Below are 5745 nucleotides of genomic sequence, written 5' to 3'. Positions count from 1 at the left end.
AAGGAAAGGGGCTGAATATCTATTTTGAAGAAAAAACTTTTTTCAATGAAAAAAAAAAGAAAAGAACATTTTCAACCAGTCTTAATGGTATGTGAACACTGCTTGGTAGCTCTGTTTAATTTCCATCAATAAAGCAGCAAAAGTGAAGCCCAGATCTTATAGCCAAGACAGTAAGTGATCTGTTTCCTGGAAATATCTATAACCCTCAACTCATCTAAAAGATATCAGATACAGACTCTAAGCAATCCAGAACTACCTCTCCAATGAAGAAAAGATGAGATGGTATATACGACATATCTTTAGGATACGGATCAATGCCTTCATTTGAATGTTCACACTCAGTCAGTGACTACCATACATCATTTCCAGTGAATGAGGGTGAGCTTCCAAGCAAAAACTGATGTGATCAAGTACATAAAGACCATATCTTCATGATATCCTTTTATTAGAGAAATTATGACCGCATGAATTTTCACAGAGTCCAAATACAGAGTACTTGATCTTGTAGCTTTAAAGTTCTTTCATGCAGGTTTTCTTTTTTTTTTTTTTTCCCATCAGTGAATATGTATACATAGATTTCACAGGGAATACAGGATATAAGGGACAGTAAGTATGCTTCAGCATATGGTGAAAACATATGGTTGGCTGCTTTTCTGCCTATATCTCATTTATTTATTTTAAATTATGTGGTTCACATTAATAGTTGAGAACTCTTTAATTTACATGGTTATAAATACAATATTAATTCTTCTTACTTTTTAAAACATTATTTATTATCATTAGGGGTTAAGGAGTATGTACAGAACAGGAAAAAAAAAAAAAAGGACGAATTTCCTACTGATGTAAATTAACAAAGCAGTATCAGTACTTCAGATCAAAGAACTACAACTCCTGTCATGCAGAAACCTTTGATTTGTCATGCAGATTCTGAAACTGGATTTCTCTTAGTATATTTTGTATGATGCTCCAGGAGTTAAAAAACAGGAAGCAAAGAACACAGAGGTGTGGGAAATCTTGGCTTCTCGGTTCCTTGTCCAAAAAGCCACCAAGGAGCGAAGAAGCCCAAAAATCCAGTCCATGTGCTGCTGAGCAGTCTGGAGAGGAAGGCAGGAGAAAAAGATGAAATGGCAATTCTGAGGGGACTAACATGTTTCCATGTAATTTCCATATTTTGATCTAAAACACCTTCATCACAGGTCGTGAGCAGCCATACGGCAGAAATTTTTCCCAATGAATCGAGCTATTTAAAATTCACTTAGAAATACACCCTAAAACAAGGTATGGTCACAGCAAAGAATTACAAAAAGATTATGCTCTGTGTCATTATTCACTATTCTACAACACATAAGCCTGTTAGATCACAGTCCGGTTACCAACACACAGGTGTCAGCCACCTGAAAATACTCTCGCTGCCTTGATTCAGCTTTTTTGTTGCTTCTCTACCGAAGGGCCATGGACTTGATGGAACTGGGAAATCTCTCACCCTTTTTTGATCAGCGGCTTTCTGGCTGTCACTGCATCTTCTCTTGGAGAGGAGTGACAGTTCCTGTTTGGATTGCTACCCAAGGAGATCAGATGCCTGATCTGAAATCCCTGCTTCACCACAGACTTCTAATGTGGGCTTAAATATGTCACTTTGCCTTTTTGCACCTCAGTTCTTTAACAGTGGCATAAGAATCAGAGCACTCCAGCACCCCTGAGGGCTAGACTGTGGGGTGCTCCAAGGCCACGGGGACATGTCAGTAGCTCAGCCAGGTGTAAGGCTTTGATCTCCAGAGTTATCAATCCAGCATTTCAAAAGCGCTTAATTCACAATGAGAGATTTAATATTTTCAAGAAACATTTCACTTTTTTTTTTTAATAGAAGTTTTATCATTAATTCTTTAAATAGCTTGCATAATCCCACATACAAGTTTCAGGACTTGATCTTATTATCTGTCCTTTACTGTAAACTCTCTGTTTTGGTGCAACGTGAGGTTTGGCCAAGAGGCATTACATCTATGCTGGCAGCACGTCTGTGGATGTTGATATGCTAGGCAGGAGGTAGGTGATTTTTCTGGAGACATCGCTCACTTTCTCCAAGGGAAAATATGAAATAAAAAAGTATAGAATGACCTTGCACTAATAAGCCTCTGCCTCGAGACAATGATTAAACCTGGTAGCGCAAGGGTTGGTTTATGAGTAATATCAGCTAAAGCACTAATGAAAGTATCCCATTAAAAAAAATGTATAACTTAGGGACTTGTCTGCACTGAGAAATTTGGTCACTGCTGTTGCTACATTAATGTGGTCTGAAGTACAGAAAGGCATATCCAGGTATTGCAGCTGGCTCCTATTTCTAACAAAAGTAACCAACCAGAGGATTTGGCTATCAACCCAGCATACTTTAGCAGTGAAATCTGGATGTGAAATCTGCACTTCGAACCTAGTTCTAGGTCAAGGACATTATTACACAAAGGTTTTTCATCACCAGTGTAGCTGCAATACTACTGCCAATACCCCAACTTTTATACTGTGACTTGAACTGGAACATGCTGCACAAATGTCATTGTCTTCCTTGTACTCAGGAATATCATAGGAAAGGAACTATCTGAAAATGTCTGCACTAGCCTGGTCAGAAATTGTTTCTTTGTTTTCTTCATTCATGTTATTCTGAAAGCAAATTATTTTTCTCCATTTAATTTGCAAATTTCCATAGAAAAATAGACTTGGCTACTTCTAGTAATGATTAACACGTACCCACAGATCTGTTGTGCATGCACAGCAGGTGTGATGGGTCCAGGCCATGCCAGGGTTACTGCGCAATGTGCAAATCAGCTGCTGTGCACACGTACAGTAGCTCTGACACATCCAGTATCAAAGCTACTACCTCTACATTGGGAAATTCTGCCAGCTTGTGGGCAACCAGCAAGACAACAGTGAAATCAGCCAGGCTGCACAGAAACTACATAAATGGCAGAATATTCATATGCAAGAATAAGACCTCAAGATGGGCAAGGTACAGTCTCTTGGAGGTTCAGTGGAACCATTTTGAACTGCAGCATTGTCAGTTACCCATCTAAATCATTCAGTCTATGATTGAATATATATATATATATATATATGTTTTCAGGTTTCCAGCAAATTAGCATTATTTTACCTGGGAAACTATTTCTTTTTGTGTTATTTTAGTATTTATATTTGAGAATCTATTTTTTTATCAGAAAAATTTGGTGGAAAATTGCAAGCAGCTGCAACAAATGCCCTGGATAGCACAGAGCCTGAGTACCACCTATAAAAATTACCATACAACAAACAAAAGAAATAATAACAATAAAAGTAGCAGTGGTCTGTGGCATACTTTAGGTCATGTCAGTTCTAACCTGCTTCTCCTCTACTGTAAACACTTGAAAGGACTGTTATCACCACCAAATAACTTTCTATTTGCCAATCTGTATTAACAGTTGAACACCAGTTTGCAAAGTTGCATGGCCTTTTCCCATCCTTGAATATTTAACCATAAATATGTTCAAAACACGTTTAGAGGGAAGGGGGTAAGAAAGCAAACACTTTGGTTGCAGGAGAAAAAAGGTTCATTATGCTATTTTTAAAGAAAATTCATTTTCTATACAGTAGAGTTCGTTCATTAATTCTTTTTATCAAGGGGGATATTTATGTTATCTACACTTTGCTACAAATATTAAAACAATTTTTAAAGTGACCTGAGACACAGCATAGAGGAAAGACATCTATTTGAAAAAGTAAATGAAAAGCAAAGAAAAGTTCTCTGTATAATTCTGCCTCTCACCAATGACTTGGACATATCTTTTCAAACAGTGAAATGAAAGAATCTGCAGTTTCCAAGATTTTTTATATTCAGCTACAGCGCCTGAAAAAAAAATTGCTGAAGTAGAAGAGTATCTAAAAGGAAAGAAGATCAGATTTATTTTCTGACACAAGGACTCTTTTCGCTACTGGCCATAAAAGTCAAAGCAAAGCTTCAAGAAATCAGGAGACATAAACAGGTGCTGTCATTCTTACAAATCAAAATCAGTTATTTTCCTAAAACCATGTAAAACAAACTCCAGAATGTGGATTTTCTGTGTTCATATTTGATTTGCAGACACATCCTCATACTCTTCTGCTTGCACAGGCAGTAAACTTCAACTCACCTCTTTTAACTTAGCCCTCCCACTAGGTATGACTTCATGTTTTTATTTCAACAAAGCAAGAGGCATATATTAGTCAGCACTCTGTAAATTTACCCCTAAGTCATTATGAAATACTCCCTTCTACCTGCTGCTTAGTCATTTACCAGGGTTATGGCACCACGGCTAATGCATCAGATCATCCTCTCTGGGTCACTGGACTCAAGGGATCTGCACCTTGGAGGACCGGCAGATTGTTGCATTTTGTGCCATATTTTGCCTTTTACCCCCTAGCCAGCCCTGCTGGTGGTTGGCAATGATTTTACCAGTGGAACCAAAGTGGGCAAGGGCAGAGCAAAACACCAGCTCTAGTCCAAAGCTGAACGTCCAGATTTCCAAACAGAAATCAAATGCCACTGAGTTGGAACAGTTTCAGCTGCTGCCAGCTCCTGGCAGGCTGCTCCTGAGGCACCCGTATCCCTCTCCAGAACTTGGCTTTCACACTTAACCCTAGGATCTATGAGAAAAGGAGTTTCAATTAGCCAATTTGGAGTACCTGGTCAGAAATCCCATGCACATAACCTGGAACAGGAAGGAGGAAACCACTGCCCGTGTCACACTGGATGCCTGCTGAGAGATGGAAAGGTGTGAGCAGAGAAGGAAGTGAGAAGTGAGGGTGCAGCCCTAGCTATGACACTGCAGGGATGCAGAGCTGCTGTCATTGTTCGCTATCTCTCTGTCCTGGTGAGCTGCTGCAGGGAGCAATCCCATTCCTCTGGCCAGGCAGCACAGTGTGGCCCACACATTGTCCACAGCTAGTGCCATTTACAGAGGTCTTCCCGCATGTACATCTGAAGGGATCTCTGGTTAAATACTTATGCCAAAGATCTTTGCACCTACTCATTCTCAGGACTCTCTCACCAGTTGTCCATGTACCATTTGCCACATGATTGTAAACTTTGTATTACCACCATGGGCCTTTATCTAAGCTGTTTTCTTTTATTATTTTTGTTTCTAAGAGCATTCAAGGCCATGCTCCAAATTTGCAGCATGCAAAAGGCCACAGATATCCACGGAAATTACTGCAGCTGTAAATACTCTTCTCTTGCCTACACAGTCAAAAAGGCCCAGCTCTTCCAGCCTCATGTGGCCCACCTTTTGGCCTGGGGTCCTTTAAGAAACAATATTTCTGCATAAAATGACCACTACAATGTGTGGGCTGTCTTGCAATCTAATGTCTTTGTGCTTGGACTGCACAATCCTAAGCATTACTGCCCTCTCGTAAAAAGCACTTGTGATATAAAGGTGTGAGACGGTTTCAGGTGTGTAGGGACACTACTAAAAGATTAGGCTGGGTGAAGGGAGCAAGACTTGGTGCCATCACACCCATATTGGCTCAGTCCTTAAAATAATGTAGTATCAATACATTCACATATTTTCTTGGAAAGAGATCTAGCCAATCCAGAAGGGATTGTAGGAGAAAATCTAATACATACATCATGCAGACAATCAAGGAAGCAGATTCAGAGTGAAGCAGTGTTACTCAAACTGACAATATAAACAGTCTTCTATTGGGATCAAGATCTGAATAGTAGTCAGCTAATAATGTAATACCCTG

The 5745-nt window shown here is 39.5% G+C and overlaps 1 long non-coding RNA gene across 1 annotated transcript; it reads right to left on the bottom strand.

Annotated features, from left to right (window-relative positions):
- Positions 1-530: 530 nt before the first annotated feature.
- Positions 531-4758, bottom strand: LOC310885298. The gene is made up of 2 exons (XR_014574687.1): positions 4684-4758; positions 531-1094 (listed from the first exon to the last, which is right to left on the bottom strand). It is a non-coding gene; the product is annotated as an uncharacterized lncRNA (long non-coding RNA).
- Positions 4759-5745: the final 987 nt, after the last annotated feature.

The sequence above is a fragment of the Anser anser genome, assembly GCF_964211835.1.
Source record: "Anser anser genome assembly, chromosome: 1".
In the NCBI taxonomy this organism is placed as follows: Eukaryota; Metazoa; Chordata; class Aves; order Anseriformes; family Anatidae; genus Anser; species Anser anser.
Note: the sequence above shows the minus strand (reverse complement) of the source record. Positions and strands in the feature narration are given on the sequence as shown.